Raw genomic sequence first — 18,456 nt, forward strand, 5'->3', positions numbered from 1 at the left:
AGTACAAACTCTAAAACCAAAAAAATATACTCAGCTATGTATATTTGGAAATAGAATGGAAGTCAGTCTCTCAGAACAGGGAGACAACAATTTCAACAGAGATCTATACAACAATTAACAGTACAAACTCTAAAACCAAAAAAAAAATACTCAGCTATGTATATTTGCAGATAGATTGGAAAGTGGTCTCTCAGAGCAGGTTGACAACAGTTTCAATAAAGACATAAGCAACAATTAACAGTACAAACTCTAAAACCAAACAAAATATACTCAGCTCTGTATATTTACAGATAGATTGGAAAGCAGTCTCTCAGAACAGGGGGACAACAGTTTCAACAGAGATCTAAGCAAGAATTAACAGTACAAACTCTAAAAACCAAAAAAAATATATACTCAGCTCTGTATATCTGCGGATAGATTGGAAGGCAGTCTCTCAGAAGACAGTTTCCAGCAAATAAATGCAGGCTGTTACTAACAGGTCTAATTTTATGCAAGTGATTCTTGAGTTAGGTAACACACAAGCTGTAAAGACCAGTTATACCAACTGAAGACATGGCAGAAAATAGGGGGGGGTGGGACAAAACAGTTTCAGCAGAGATCTAAACAATAATTGACAGTACAAACCCTAAAACCAAAGAAAATATACACAACTCTGTATATTTGCAGATAGATTGGAAAGCAGTCTCTCAGAACAGGGAGACAACAGTTTCAACAGAGATCTAAGCAACAATTTACAGTACAAACTCTAAAACCAAAAAAAATATATACTCAGCTCTGTATATTTGCAGATACATTGTAAGGCAGTCTCTCAGAACACAGTTTCCAGCAATTAAGTGCAGGCTATTACCAACAGGTCTAATTTTATGCAAGTGATTCTTGAGTTAGATAACACACAAGCTATAAAAAACAGTTATACCAACTGAAGACATGGCAGAAAATAGGGGGAGGAAGGACAAAACAGTTTCAACAGAGATCTAAGCAACAATTAACAGTACAAACTCTAAAACCAAAAAAAAAAATACTCAACTCTGTAAATTTGCAGATAGATAGGAAAACAGTCTCTCAGAACAGGGAGACAACAGTTTCAACAGACATCTAAGCAACAATTAACAGTACAAACTCTAAAACCAAAAAATATATACTCAGCTTTGTATATTTGCAGATAGATTGGAAGGCAGTCTCTCAGAACACAGTTTCCAGCAATTAAATACAGGTTGTTACTAGCAGGTCTAATTTTATGCAAGTGATCATTGAGTTAGATAACACACAAGCTGTAAAGACCAGTTATACCATCAGAAGGCACGGCAGAAAATAGGGGTGTGTGGGACAAAGCAGTTTCAACAGAGATCTAAGCAACAATTAACAGTACAAACTCTAAAACAAAAAAAACATACTCAACTGTGTATATTTGCAGATAGATTGGAAAACAGTCTCTCAGAACAGGGAGACAACAATTTCATTAGATACCTAAGCAACAATTAATAGTACACACTCTAAAACCAAAAAAAAATATATACTCAGCACTGCATATTTGCAGATAGATTGGAAGACAGTCTCTCAGAACACGGGCTCCAGCAATTAAATGCAGGCTGTTACTCACAGGTCTAATTTTATGCAAGTGATCCTTGAGTTAGATAACACATGCTGTAAACACCAGTTATACCAACTGAAGACATGGCAGAAAATAGAAGGCAGGTGGGACAAAAAAGTTTCAACAGGGATCTAAGCAACAATTAACAGTACAAACTCTAAAACCAAAAAATATACTCAGCTCTGTATATTTGCAGATAGACTGGAAAGTCCGCTCTCCGAACAGGGAGACAACAGTTTCAACAGAGATCTAAGCAGCAATTAACAGTACAAACTCAAAAAACAAACAAATATTCTCAGCTCTGTATATTTGCAGACAGATTGCAAGACAGTCTATCAGAACACAGGTTCCAGCAATTAAATGCAGGCTGATACTAACAAGTTTAGTTTTATCCAAGTGATCCTTGAGTTATATAACACAGAAGCTGTAAAGACCAGTTATACCAACTGAAGTCACGGCAGAAAATAGGGGGAGGGTGGGACAAAACAGTTTCAACAAACATCTAAGTAACAATTAACAGTATAAACTCTAAAACCAAAAAAATACTCAGCTCTGCATAGTTGCAGATAGATTGGAAAGCAGTCTCTCAAAACAGGGAGACAACAGTTTCAACAGAGATCTAAGCAACAATGAACAGTACAAACTCTAAAACCAAAAAAATATATACTCAGCTCTGTATATTTGCAGATAGATAGGAAGGCAGATTCTCAGAACACAGGTTACAGCAATTAAATGCAGGCTGTTATTAACAGGTCTAATTTTATACAAGTGATCCTTCAGTCAGATAACACACAAGCTGTAAAGACCAGTTATACCAACTGAAGACATGGCAGAAAATAGGGGGAGGGTGGGGCAAAGCAGTTTCAATAGAGATCTGAGCAACAATTAGCAGTAAACCCAAAAAAATATACACAGCTCTGTATATTTGCAGATAGTTTGGAAAGCAGTCTCTCAGAACAGGGAGACAACAGTTTCAACAGAAATCTAAGCAACAATGAACAGTACAAACTCTAAAACCAAAAATAATATACTCAGCTCTGTATATTTGCAGATAGATTGGAAGGCAGTCTCTCAGAACACAGGTTCCAGCAATTAAAAGCAGATTGTTACTAACATGTCTAATTTTATGCAAGTGATCCTTTAGATAGATAACACACAAGCTATAAAGACCAGTTATACCAACAGAAGACATGGCAGAAAATAGGGGGAGGGGGAGCCAAAGCAGTTTCAACAGAGATCTAAGCAACAATTAACAGTACAAACTCTAAAACCAAAAAATGTATACCCAGCTCTATATATTTGCAGATAGATTGGAAAGCAGTCTCTCAGAACTGGGAGACAACAGTTTCAACAGAGATCTAAGCAACAATTAACAGTACAAACTCTAAAACCAAAAAAATATGTACTCAGCTTTGTATATTTGCAGATAGATTGGAAGGTAGTCTCTCAGAACACAGGTTCCAGCAATTAAATACAGGCTGTTACTAGCAGGTCTGATTTTATGCAAGTGATCCTTGAGTTAGATAACACACATGCTGTAAAGACCAGTTATACCAAAAGAAGATACGGCAGAAAATAGGGGCTGGTGGGACAAAGCAGTTTCAACAGAGATCTAAGCAACAATTAACAGTACAAACTGAAAAACCCAAAAAATATTCAACTGTGTATATTTGCAGATAGATTGGAAAATAGTCTCTCAAAACAGGGAGACAACAATTTCATTGCAGAACTAAGCAACAATTAACAGTATAAACTCTAAAACCAAAAAAAATATATACTCAGCTCTTTATATTTGCAGATAGATTGGAAGGCAGTCTCTCAAAACACAGGGTCCAGCAATTAAATGCAGACTGTTACTAAAAGGTCTAATTTTATGCAAGTGATCCTTGAGTTAGACAACACACAAGGTGTAAAGGCCAGTTATACCAACTGAAGACATTGCAGAAAATAGGGGGAGGGTGGGACAAAACAGTTTCAACAGAGATCTAAGCAACAATTAACAGTACAAACTCTAAAACCAAAAAAATATATACTCAGGTCTGTATATTTGCAGATAGATTGGAAGACAGTCTATTAGAACACAGGTTCCAGCAATTAAATTCAGGCTGTTACTAACAACTCTAGTTTTATGCAAGTGATCCTTGAATTATATAACACACAAACTGTAAAGACCAGTTATACCAACTGAAGACACAGCAGAAAATAGGGGGAGGGTGGGACAAAACAGTTTCAACAGAGATCTAAGCAACAATTAACACTGCAAACTGTAAAACCAAAAATATATACTCATCGCTGTGTATTTGCAGATTGATTGGAATGCAGTCTCTCAAAACAGGGAGGCAACAGTTTCTACAGACATCTAAGCAACAATTAACTGTACAAACTCTAAAACCAAAAATATATACTCATCTCTGTATATTTGCAGATTGATTGGAAAGCAGTCTCTCAGAACAGGGAGACAACAGTTTCAACAGAGATCTAAGCAACAATTAACAGTACAAACTCTAAAACCAAAAAATATATATACTCAGCTCTGTATATTTGCAGATAGATTGGAAGGCAGTCTCTCAGAACACAGGTTCCAGCAATTAAATTCAAGCTGTTACTAACAGGTCTAATTTTATGCAAGTGATCCTTCAGTCAGATAACAGACAAGCTGTAAAGACCAGTTATACCAACTGAAGACAAGGCAGAAAATAGGGGGAGGGTGGGACAAAACAGTTTCAACAGAGATCTAAGCAACAATTAATAGTACAAGCTCTAAAACCAAAAAAGTATACTCAGCTCTGTATATTTGGAGATAGAAAGGAAGCCAATCTCTCAGAACACAGGTTCCAGCAATTAAATGCAGGCTGTTACTAACAGGTTTAATTTTATGTAAGTGACCCTTGAGATAGATAACACACAAGCTGTAAAGACCAGTTATACCAACTGAAGACATGGCAGAAGAAAGGGGGTGGGTGGGATGACACAGTTTCAACAGAGATCTAAGCAACAATTAACAGTACAAACTCTAAAACCAAAAAAATATACTTAGCTCTGTATATTTGCAGATAGATTGGACAGCAGTCACTCAGAACAGGGAGACAACAGTTTCAACAGAGATCTAAGCAGCACTTAACAGTACAAACTCTAAAACCAAAAAAGTATACTCAGCTCTGTATATTTGCAGATAGATTGAAAGGCAGTCTCTCAGAACACAGGTTCCAGCAATTAAATGCAGGCTTTTACTAACAGGTCTAATTTTATGCAAGTGATCCTTGAGTTAGATAACACACAAGCTGTAAAGACCAGTTATACCAACTGAAGACATGGCAGAAAATAGGGGTAGAGTGGGTCAAAACAGTTTCAACAGACATCTAAGCAAGTATTAACAGTACAAATTTTAAAATAAAAAAATACTCAGCTCTGTATATTTGCAGATAGATTAGAAAGCAGTCTCTCAGAACAGGGAGACAACAGTTTCAACAGAGATCTAAGAAAGAATTAATAGTACAAATTCTAAAACCAAAAAAATATATACTCAGCTCTGTATATTTGCGGACAGATTGGAAGGCAGTCTCTCAGAACACAGGTTCCAGCAATTAAATGCAGGCTGTTAGTAACAGGTCTAATTTTATGCAAGTGATCCTTGAGTAAGATAACACATAAGCTGTAAAGACCAGTTATACCAACTGAAGACATGGCAGAAAATAGGGAGATGGTGGGACAAAACAGTTTCAACAGGCATCTAAGCAACAATTAACACTACAAACTCTAAAACTAAAACAATATACTCAGCTCTGCATATCTGCAGATAGATTGGAAAGAAGTCTCTCAGAACAGGGAGCCAACAGTTTCAACAGAGATCTAAGCAACAATTAACAGTACAAACTCTAAGACTAAAAAATATATACTCAGCTCTGTATATTTGCAGATAGATTGGAAGGCAGTCTCTCAGAACACAGGTTCCAGCAATTACATGCAGGCGGTTACTAACAGGTCTAATTTTATGTAAGTGATCCTTGAGTTAGATAACACACAAGCTGTAAAGACCAGTTATACCAACAGAAGACACAGCAGAAAATAGGGGGAGGGTGGAACAAAACAGTTTCAACAGACATCTAAGCAACAATTAACAGTACAAACTCTAAAACCAAACAATATACTCAGCTTTGCATAATTGCAGATAGATTGGAAAGCAGTCTCTCAGAACAGGGAGACAATAGATTGGAAAGCTGTCTCTCAGAACAGGGAGACAACAGTTTCAACTGAGATCTAAGCAACAATTAACAGTACAAACTCTAAAACCAAAAAAAATATATACTCAGCTCAGTATATTTGCAAATAGATTGCAAGGCAGTCTCTCAGAACACAGATTCCAGCAATTAAATGCAGGCTGTTACTAACAGGTCTAATTTTATGCAAGTGATCCTTGAGTTAGATAATGCACAAGCTGTAAAGACCAGTTATACCAACTAAAGACATGGCTGAAAATAGGGGGAGGGTGGGAGAAAACAGTTTCAACAGAGATCTTAGCAACAATTAACAGTACAAACTCTAAAACCAAAAAAATATACTCATCTCTGTATATTTGCAGATGGGTTGGAAAGCCATCTCTCAGAACAGGGAAACAACAGTTTCAACAGAGATCTAAGCAACAGCTAACAGTACAAATTCAAAAACCAAAAAAATATACTCAGGTCTGTATATTTGCAGATAGATTGGAAGGCAGTCTCTCAGAACACATGTTCCAGCAATTAAATGCAGGCTGTTACTAACAAGTCTAGTTTTATGCAAGTGATCATTGAGTTAGACAACACACAAGCTGTAAAGACCAGTTATACAACTTGAAGACATGGCAGAAAATATGGGGAGGGTGGGACAAATCAGTTTCAACAGAGATGTAAGCAACAATTAGTACAAACTCTAAAACCAAAAATATATACTCAGCTCTGTATATTTGCAAATAGATTGGAAAACAGTCTCTCAGAACAGGGAGTCAACAGTTTCAACAGAGGTCTAAGCAACAATTAACAGTATAAACTCTAAAACCAAAAAATATATACTCATCCCTGTATATTTGCAGATAGAGTGGAAGGCAGTCTCTCAGAACACAGGTTCCAGCAATTAAATGCAGGCTGTTACTAACAGGTCTAATTTTATGCAAGTGATCCTTGAGTTAGATAACACACAAGCTGTAAAGACCAGTTATACCAACTGAAGACACGGCAGAAAATAGGGGGAGGGTGGGACAAAAAAGTTTCAACCGACATCTAAGCAACAATTAACAGTACAACTCCAAAACCAAAAAAAAAAATACTAAGCTCTGTACATTTGCAGATAGATTGGAAAGCAGTCTCTCAGAACATGGAGACAACAGTTTCAACAGAGATCTAAGCAAAAATTAACAGTATAAACTCTAAAACCAAAAAATATTTACTCAGCTCTGTATATTTGCAGAAAGATTGGAAGGCAGTCTCTCAGAACACATGTTCCAACAATTAAATGTAGGCTGTTGCCAACAGGTCTAATTTTATGCAAGTGATCCTTGACTTAGATAACACACAAGCTGTAAATACCAGTTATACCAACTGAAGACACTGTAGTAAATAGGGAGAGGGTGGGACAATGCAGTTTCAACAGAGATCTAAGCAACAATTAAGAGTACAAACTCTAAAAGCAAAACAAATATACTCAGCTCTGTATATTTGCAGATAGATTGGAAAGCAATTTCTCAGAACAGGGAGACAACAGTTTCAACAGATATCTAAGCAACAATTAACAGTACAAACTCTAAAACCAAAAAAAATGTACTCGGCTCTGTATATTTGCAGATAGATTGGAAGGCAGTCTCTCAGAACACAGGTTCCAGCAATTAAATGCAGGCTGTTACCAGCAGGTCTAATTTTATGCAAGTGATCTTTGAGTTAGATAACACACAAGCTGTAAAGACCAGGTATTCCAGCTGAAGACACTGCAGAAAATAGGGGGCGGGTGGGACAAAACAGTTTCAATAGAGATCTAAGCAACAATTAACAGTACAAACTTTAAAACCAAAAAATATACTGAGCTCTGTATATTTGCAGATAGATTGAACAGCAGTCTCTCAGAACAGGGAGACAACAGGTTCAACAGAGGTCTAAGCAACAATTAACAGTACAAACTCTAAAACCAAAAAAATATACTTAGCTCTGAATATTTGCAGATAGATTGGAAGGCAGTCTTTCAGAACACAGGTTCCAGCAATTAAAAAAAAACAATCAATTGATATTTGAATTTCTTAACAGAGACTTCAATCTGAGACTATCCTCACAGCATGGAATTTAACTTATTTGGATGTAACTTACTTATCATGCTTTCTTGATCATACTATCCCATGTATCAAACTTGTAAGATGGATGTGACATTTTGTCCTTACTAATGGGACTCTGCTATTGAAAATTATACTTAGAATAGATTCAGATCAAGCTTAATTTGTTATAGGGACTTTTGTAAGAATGCTTTATTATTTTTCTCTGACATTGTGACTGTATTTTTATTGTAAAAAACTTTCTGAGAGAACTATGTTTTTAGAAAAGTACATTTTAGTACTATAAAGTGCTTTTCATTTCTGGGACTATGCCAACTATATAAAGGAAGGAAGGAATTTGCTTAATTCATGATAGCCAAGTCAGAGGAACACTTACAGAGAGAAGATGCTTTCAGCTCAGCAATTTATGGAGCTCCCATGCCATTGCTCATCAACTTGCTATCTTAATGTTATAGCCCTTACTCACATCCATAGTATATGACAATACTGCAGTGCTCTTAGGTGCAGTGCTTATCCAGGGTCATTCTAATGGGTATATAGACAATGACCCATCCTTGTTGTGAGTGATATCAATATTTACCCAATCATGCTGGAATTGCACCATGAAGGTGGGGCCCAGGTGGTCTATCAAAAGCTCATGTGGGTAATGCATAAACCACCTCAGGAACTGATCATGTCTGTTATACTTTGGTTTTCTGTCTGTTCTATTTTTTTATATATTTTTTGTGTTTTATAAATCTTTTCATGTGGATTGTGTGGAGGAAGAAGACATACAAATAATATGTTAATGTTTGCTTTTTAAGAAGTATTTGATAGTAAGTCTTGTAGTATAGAATTTCTATTAAATACTTTTTTTTTCTGTGCTAATAGCTGAAACTAACCACACTAAATTTATAATGAAACAATGTCCCCTTTACCTACTTTTTCAGAATGTTATATCTTATGTACTCTGGACACAAAATAAGATTTATTTCACTTGTTCTTATAAAATATGTGTTTAAACAGTACATGAGATTTAAGCTCATAAATTAAAGGTATTGACCGTGCCACTTAATTTAAAGGTCCTACCTTCTTTGTGTAACAAGTTGTCAGTGTAGATGATTAAGGCACTGTTACCAGGGTTCAGGTTTTGATTTGTTCCATCTCTGTTTGCCTACTGTGTGACTATGAGAAAGTCCCATAACCAGACAGTGCTCCTGGGTTACTCATGAAAATGGACATTTGTGTCTGGTGGGCTTACTCAGTCAGCAAATGTATAAAAAAAGTTGAATTCAGTCTATACCCTGGTAAGATTTGTTATTTTACCTCTTTCTCTCTCTCACAACATTTACATTTACATTTACAGTGGCTACTTCTGAAAATTGAATTAATATCCCACCCTGCTTCCCATACAGGTTTGAAATGGTTGATTAGTAGGGTTGAAGCTACCCAAATCTATATCATTAATCTATTTTTTTCTTTTGCTTTAACTGAACATTTGCAGTTAATTTTTAGATTCTTTATATATGTCTTATTTCCACTCCTAGCTGTTTATTCCAAATGTTATTTTATGTTCTTTCATTTTGTTATTAGTGACAGTTTTATGAATTAATTCTGTGATGCTGTATTTTGATTGCTGCTGTGTTGGTGATTAATGGGGAGTCTTCTGGTTATGTTTTGTGCTGTAAAGATTGTATCACATGGATCTGCATTTCAAGTAGAGAATTATGGAATGGGCCTTTTGGTTTTGTCATTTTAAATTTCTCTTGCTATTGAAAAGTTTGACAGCATTCTTAGATGCAATTGTTAACAGATGTTTTAGATAACTGCATGAAAGTTCCATTTTTTTTTGCTACCAGTATTGATGTCTGATGCCAGGATAATGTAAATACTCCCATATGTTTATGCAGTACACTTGTAGCTTGTAGCTGATTTTTTTTTCTTTTCTTTATAGTTACCAGTTTTTATGTGTTTTGTTTAGTTTAATTGATTAAACTATGTTGCTATGAACCATTTAGGAAAAACAAAAGCCTTGGGTATGATTTTGTGTGATGCAGATGTTTGTTTTGTATGGCATGATTCACTAGTGATCTTTAATTGTATTTAAGAAGGGACTCATGTTCATAGGTTCATATGCAGGTACTAGGCCTGTGTAAACTTAGCCAACAAGGTTCCCTGGCTTTTGCCACCCAAGAAAGTTATTTTCCTGTGCCCCTATCAAGCAGAGCCACAGAAGTGATCCCCGTGGTGAATTTCCTATTTCCCATCCACTCATCAAGATTTTTCTTGAAGAGTGCTAATGAGGAACTCTGTTTGACATAGATAGGTAGCTTGTTCCAGAGTATGGGAAGTCTCTGGGACAGGAATCTATCCCTCCAGCACATTCTGTTTACTGTGGTGACAAGGTTTAGGTCCCTAGAGCATGTATCTCAGAGGAATTAGGATTTCTTTAGGAGTAGCATGTTCAACAGCTCAGGATTTGACATAGCTTTGTATGTTAGGCAGATATCACCTTGGAGTAGGCGATATGCTAGGGAGTAAAGCTAGAGTTTTTTGAGACAGTCAGTGTAGGGCATCTGTTTGAGTCCTGTAATCTCTTTGTGAGGTACTTCTGTGGCCCTTCCAGCTGTTGCAGATGTCTTGTGAGATACATTCCAAAAGGGGTGTTGTACTCAATAATGGGTCTAATGAGAGCCGAGTCGAGGGGAACAGTGACCTCTTTTTTCCTGGATGAGAGCCCTTTCATGATGAGGTGTGCCATGTAGAAGGATTTCCTGACTACTGTGGCGATGTGATTATCAAAGGAGAGACTACTGTCCACCTGAGTCCCAAGGTCTCTTATCACACCTTTGGTGTTAAGTGGACTACTACCTATGTGGTAGTTCATGGATACCTAGTTTTTTCCAAAGGGGATGACAGTGCACTTTCTGGCATTGAGCTTGAGGCCATGGCTCTGACACCAGGCATCTGTCTCAGTGAGGCCCTTCTGTAGGATGTCCACATCATTTGGGGACTTGACTATGGCACCTAATTTGCAGTCATCTGTGAACTTCATCAGCCAGAGCTATGTTAGCCTGTACTTCAGAGAAGTAGATACCAAACAGGAGAGGACTCATGACTGAAACCTATGGTACTCCACTTGTCACTGGTTTGAAGTCAGATTTGGAGTCTGCAACTTTTATATTGTGGGTTCTGTCAGTGAGTATCTTGTGAAGTATGGATTTATACCCTGTTTAGTGAGTATCTCTATTACTCCAGAATGGGGGATGTTGTTGAAAGCCTTGGCAAGATAGGCTGTGTGAACTGCCTTACCCTTATCTACGGCTTTGGTGACTGTTTCAATGAAGTCGATCAGGTTCAGGAGGCATGATCTGCCTTTCACAAACCCGAACTAGGTGGGGTCCAGAGTTTGGAGGTTACCAATGTCTTTGTTTATGAGTTCCATGATGATATGTTCCATGGCCTTGCAGACCAGGCTGGTCAGGCTAATAGGGTAATAGTTCCTGGGGTCTGTAGTGGCTCCCACTTTGTGGAGTGGTATAACTGTTGCTGTGCACCATTCAGTGGGTACAAAGCCTGATGTGAGGCTATGATTGAACATGGTGCTTAGGTGGGGGGGCCAGTTCGTTTTGAAGTTCATGTAGAACACAGCCTGGGATGTTGTCCGGTCCCATGGATGCTGAGTTCTTGGCTTTGGGGAGTGCAATTTTTACCTGCGGAGTTGTGATTGGAGGGACTCTGCATTCTTCCAGTATAGATGTGGGCCCTTTAGGGGGTGAGAGGGGAGTAAAGTTAGCACTGAACCTATCAGCTAGGATGTTGGCGATATCAGTTGGTTCTATGATTTTTGTGCCATTGTGCTGTAACTCAGAGCAGATCTGAGTGTTGCCTTTGAGATTCTTGACATAGCTATAGAATGCTTTGTGGCTGTCCTTGGAATCAGTGGCAATCTTGTTTTCATAGCTGGCTTTGGAGCATTTTATGAGGGATCTCAGCTTCTTACTGAGGCTGACCAGGGAGCTCCTCCACTCATGGGATTTTACTCTCTTTTGCAACAGTTTCTTCCTTCTGTTGTAGACTTTGTTTATAGCAGGGGACCATCATATTGACTTCCTTTTTTTGGAGGATAGCATCTTGGTTCTGTTGGGGATAGCACAATCCATGCACTTGTGTAAGTGCATATAGAGTGTATTTGTGTAGGATTCATCAGTCATAACTGTATTGGCCATCTGCATGGATGTTGTGAAGTTTGCCACGTCTGTCTTAAGAAGCATGAAGTTGGCTTTGGAGACATTTTTTTTACAGTGCTTTCCTTAATGGGGGGTGGGGGTGGGATGTGGATATCTATGGTGATTTGCTTATGGTCGGATCTGACCAACGAGGAGTTGACTTCAGGTGTGGAACACTGATCACTCGTGTTGGCAATGACTAGATCTAGGATATTGTTGCCCCTAATTAGGGTGTGGATAAGTTGATCCAAGGCATTGGAATTTATGAATTCTAGAAAGCATTGAGTGAAAGAGTTGGTACATGAGTAGTTTTCCCAGTTAATGGTGGGATAGTTGAAATCTCCCATTATTAGGATGTTTGGTTGAACCTTAATATTTTCCAGTATATCAAGAAAAGAGGAGTGGGAATCCTGAGGCATGGTGGGAGATCTGTAGCAAGCTACAATTTGGATTGCAGTTTTGCCCAGAGTTAGTTGCACTTGGATAATTTCAGATGCATTATGTTGGGCAACTAGCCTGGAGGTGTGGATATCCTTAATGAATATGGACACACCTCCACCTTTGGTGTTCCGGTCCATGTTAGATGGCTGAAAGGTATGGTATGAGTTATAGCCTGGTGATGCAGGGGTGCTCTCTGGAGCCTTGAACCAGGTTTCAGTTACTGCACAGATATTGATGTTCTCCATTTTAAGGCATGCCTCGAGTGAGTGCATTTTGAGGTATAGGCTTCTAGCGTTGAGTACCCTCAGTTTTTGCTTGCCTGTACCTGTTTCAGTGGTGGGTTTGTCATTTGTACATTGCCTAAAAAAAGCACTATAGGGGTGGGAACAACCTTTGGCAGTATCTGGAATCCCAGGGGCGGCAGGTGCAGGCCATCTCTGGCAAAGCATCGTGACCTGTCGACCATGTCATCCCAGGCAAACAGACACTGGATCCCCTTAGAATGACACCAGAAGCTTAGCCAATTGTTGAAATCAGTCATTTTGTCCTTGTACTGCGGTATCATTCTGGGAAAAGATAGGATGCTACTCAGGGCTAAGGTCATACCTGCCTTGATTACAAGATTGGAGAGCTCTTCCATGTCTCTTTTCATGCAGTCCAGGAAGGTACATCTCAGGTCATTTACACCAACTTGGACAATGACAGATTCATATTTGCACTTTTTGTGGAGTGACCTGAGTGCATGGGTTATGTAGTGGATCCTGACACCCAACAGGCAGCTAATAGTAACCTTCTCCTTGTTTAGTCTGGTGAGTGGAACATCAGTATGCCTAACTATAGAGTAACTTATGACTAATGTGTTGGGTATGTTGTTTTGCCTTATGGTCTGTGGTTGAGTGGCATACTGAGTCTGTGGGTTATGTGTCTTTTGGGTTTTGTTGTGGAGTGGAGGTTGTCTGCGTTTCTGCTTTAGAGGTGTCTATTGCTTAGGCACATTATTATTGAGAGCCTCCATGAATGTTTTTGTGTTTCTATGTGTGGGTTTTGGTGGTGTAGGTTTGGTGAGACTATGTGATGAGTGTGGTGTGGTGCAAGTGTTAACCTTCTCCTTTTGACTGACAATGTCAGTCTTGGTTGGAGAGAGCTTTGCCTCCAGTTTGGCTAGATAAGTGCATGTCTCACAGGTTGTAGTGGGTGCTAGAAGGAGAGAGGTGTCTGTGTACATGAGGCAATTGATACATTGCCTCACGATGCCTAAATTCATCAGGTAGACAGGAGAAAACACCTGGAGCTGGCCCTTGAACATGCCTGAATAAAAAAAAATTCCTCTAGACAAGTGTGAAAAATAAGCACAAGAGCTGTTTTCCTCTAGACAAATGAGGAAAGTAAGTACAAAAACTGTTTTCCTCTAGGTAATGAGGAAGGTTGAGTGCCGTAGTAATTTTTAGCTATTTAGTGCTTACAACAAGCTCTGAGCAACTGCTGAGCTCAGAGAAGCAGATTCAAGTGCTAAAACTAAGAAACTGGCTAGTTCTAAGGGAAAGATTGTTATGAACTATTTTATCTGTTTTATGATTGTATTATTTGAAGGGATTGTTATTCGTTTTGCCTATTTCAGAAGTAATACTTTTCCATTGTTGTGCTTCTCTTGTTTCAATAGCTGAGTCTTATTCCAAAAATTATGGCTGTGACTGTATCTATTTTGTGGTACTTTCAGGTGTGTTGCATACCCACTAGTATCTCCAGTATGCAATATATGTAGTTATAGTACAGTGCTTTCTGGTGCAATATGCAACCTGTGTCACACCATCCCATGAACTATGCAATTATACTGTGATGGCCTCAGGTGCAATGATGTATTCAAGGGCTGTTATGTAGTTAAAATGTGGTGTTATTGGCTTCTCTGTGAACTGACTGCTGACTCATTATGGGACAGCTGTAGTTATGCCATGATACACTATGTTGCATTATGTATTTGGGGATGACACTATCATCAAATATGTGATCATATTCTGATGTATTTGAGCACACTGTGACCTCAGTGGTACAACAGGGGATATGTATAATAACAGTGTGATGCTGTTTGGTGCAATATGCACTCATTAGTGATACTATCATGGAATGTGTGTAGTTATATTATGCTGCTGATGCATTGCATTCCCATTTGTGGCATTGTCTAGAATATGTGTAACTGTGCTGTCAAGTGTAGGTTTTACCCAGTGGTGAACTTACCATGGGATATGTGTTAATACTGTGATGCCATTGGTTGCTGTGTGCATGCATTGCTGACATTATTCTAGATATGTGTAGAAACAATGCAGTGCTATCAGGTGCAGTGTTCATCCACTGCTGACAGTATAATGTAATATGTGTAGTTATACTGTGCTGTTGATGCATTGCAAGACCATCTGTGATATTGTCTAGGGTATGTGTAACTGTACTGTGTTGCTATAGTGTGCAGTGTGCACCCACTGGTGTTTTTATCATGGGATACATGTAGTTATGCTGTGAGCTACATAGGTATACTTTCTTGTGACATACAAGTAGAGTGTAACCCACTGATAATTTCATGGGCTAGATGTAGTTACACTATGATGTATAGAGGTAAAGTATTTTTCAGTGAAGACATCACCATGAGATATTATGGAGTTATCAGCTACAGTTTACACAGAGTGGTGATATCTTCATGACATATGTGCAGCTATACTGTGATGTACATAAGTATAGTGTGAACTCAGATCTTTCACCTTCATTGGCTCTATGTAGCTATACCGTGGTGCTGTCCAGGACAGTATGCACCTACCACTGTACTCTAGAGCAGTGTGCACCTTCCATTGACACCGTCATTGAATATTCATAGATTTACTGTTGAGGTCTCAGGAGCAGTGCACTCTAGTTGACAGCTTCATGGGGTTTGTGTTTTTATTCTTTAGTACTATAAAGCTCAGAGTGACCACAGAGGTGATATACCACCATGTGGTACTTGTTATACTATGATATGTTCAGTTATACTGTGATATGTTCAAAGACATTACACAACCAGTAGCAGCACTATTATGTGGTATGCATTATTAGTCTTTGGTTCTATCAGTTACAGTGTGCATACTGAAGTGACATCTTCCTGAGATGTGTGCACTTATACTGTGATGCTTTCATATGTCATGTGTAACTAGAGAAATCACAGTGGAACACATATAGTTATACTTGGCATATAAGGTACATTTTGGCAACAAGTTATAGTCAGGCATTTACCCATGGCTGCTATAGTTTGATCACATGAACAAAGTCCAAGTGATCAAACAAGGCTAGCCATCCAAAATCAGGCATTACCTAAAATCAGTGGTGTGTGGTTGCTGTTATATAATTAGATTATTTTAGAAAGCAGTTTATAACCTTTTCTAAATAATGCAATTGAAGAAACCGACTAGTACTCTTCTGTGCCTTGTATTATACAGGGAAACTCCAAGCAATGCAGTCTACTGCTTGGGCATGCACATGCTGATCCTTGCAGAGTATATCACTTGAATGCAATTTTTGATGTTTTTTTTTGTTTCTTTAAATTATGTATTTATTTTATTCTGCTATATGTTAGAATTTATTTATAAGATTGAATTCAATCATTACATCCAAAGGCAATAAATATTTCATTAAACTGATGTGATTCATACTTGTTGTTTTAGGTAAAGAATCCATATATCCATATACTAATTTCTATATAAGAGAAGTAGATTACACCACTGCCACCATTAGATTTTTTTTGTAAAACCAATTCAAGAAGCTACTAACATAAATCAATCCAATAAGGTCATATCCATTGAAGGAAAAAAAAGTCCAACCTTTACAATTCCAGCTCCTACACTTTTGTTTATCAACTGCCAAGTTATTTGTCTAGCTTCTAGCTAGCTTTATTCCTGTGGGTAATTCTGGGTTTACAGTGGACATACTCATTGCTCAATCCAGTCACTGTTCCTTTAAATTCTAGAGCGATAACTACATGAAGCTGTGTGTGTCAAGTGGTACATCTTCTCTTAGAATGTTTAATGGCGTTAAAAATAAGTAATTAGTCACACATACCCACCATAGGGATATCACATATTGTCTCTAAGTACAGAAATATTTGCAGACCTGAAGAAATATATCTGCAAAAATTAATAGATAAATATGTTTTCAAGAATGTCTGTAATTGGAAGCATAGAAGTATAAATCTTGGTGAGAAAATGCTCAAAATGTAACAACCAGGAATTTTCTCACTTCAAGAAAACTTAGCAGAAAACTGCAGAATTTGTATCCAGAAATTCATATTGTTCTTCACTGTAAATGAATTGGCCAAGAAGCCTAGAAAGGTACAATATGCTCCATTCCTGCTTATAACTGGGGAGAAGCCTTAAAGGTATTTAATTTTTCCATTTCCCTTGAGGAAGAAAAAAAAAATACCTGCAGTAAGAGAAAAAATAAATCAGGAATTATCTTAAGCTGAAAAGAATTTGTCATTATTCACTGTGTGCTTTTGTCAAAGTGCAATATCCTCCAGACTAAATATGTTTATCCACAGCCAAAGTCTGTGAATTTTATTAGATGGATCATTTCATTAAGAAGTGATAGAATAGTCTGTGGTATAAGAAATAATGAAACAAGGTAGGAAGATCAAGAGATACAGACCTAACCTTATCAAACAATATGGATGTTTGTAAAGCAAGTAAAATTAATAGTCTTCTTCTTTTGGCCTTTTCCCGGTTAGAGATAACCACAGCAGATCAACTATCCACTTATGATTGGCAGTGAAGTTTTACAGTGTCGAGCTGCCATCCCAGCACCCAACCTTCCACATAAGGCGCACACACATGCACACACTCACACCTAGGGCCAATTTAGAGTGTCCAATCCATCTATAGTATGTCTTTGGGAGGAAACTGGAGCACCTGGAGAAAACCCACGCGACCACAGGGTGGACATGCAGACTCTGCACAGAAGGCACCCCAGGCAAGGATTGAACCAGAGACACTCTTGCTGTGAGGAGGCAATGCTAACTGCTGCCCCACCACGACCACCCAAAGCAAGTAAAATAACTAGTACATGGCTAAAATGATTAAACAAGGAAATAGATGAGTACAAGATAAAATGTTAATTAAACAAACAAGTCAAACACGAGCAATAAAGTGAGTACACATTGCAAATGAATGAATAAGAACAAAACAGAAGGAGAAAAGATTGCACAGTACAAATTCAAGCTTATCATGCCTAAAAATATGAGAAGCCATATCCTGATTGTAATAAATTCTGTAGAAGCTCTGCTTGTTAGAATATTGCCTTTAAAGATGACTACAACAAAAATAATGTGCTCAATAAAATGTGCATGTTTTATCCAAAATATTAAAATAAGCTATGTGAATAAGATTTTTGATACTTACTGTTGAAGTAAAAATGCTGAAGATTAATGAATTGAGACTGAGACAAAACTGCAAGACAAATTGCTGGTAACAAAAGCAAGATGACAATTATTAGAATGATAAATTTAAACTAGTTACAATTGCAGAGTGTAATATTTTGTATGGAGTTAGTTTTAAGAAAATGGTACTCAGAGTAGAATTGTGCACATATTATTCACATATTCTGGCCATATAATATTGTTATTAGATTAATGTCTGACATATAAGTTCTAATACAAGATGCACAAGATTAACTTCCACATTATAGCACCTAGAATGCAATTCTCTGAATATTGTGGGTGATATAGTTTGTGGAATATTAAAAAGGTAATCTGCAGTCACAGCACGAAAGCAAATAGTACACATGGTTAGCAATAGTGACACAGTCACAGAAACATCTTTCATGCTGTGCAGAACAATATTCTTCATGCCCATGATGATCAGTTTGCAGTCTTTTGAATTTTGGCAGTAGAACATCACAGAAAAAAATCATAATGC

Source organism: Protopterus annectens, chromosome 12.part0, assembly GCF_019279795.1.
Source record: "Protopterus annectens isolate FY-2018-M chromosome 12.part0, PAN1.0, whole genome shotgun sequence".
NCBI lineage: Eukaryota > Metazoa > Chordata > Ceratodontiformes > Protopteridae > Protopterus > Protopterus annectens.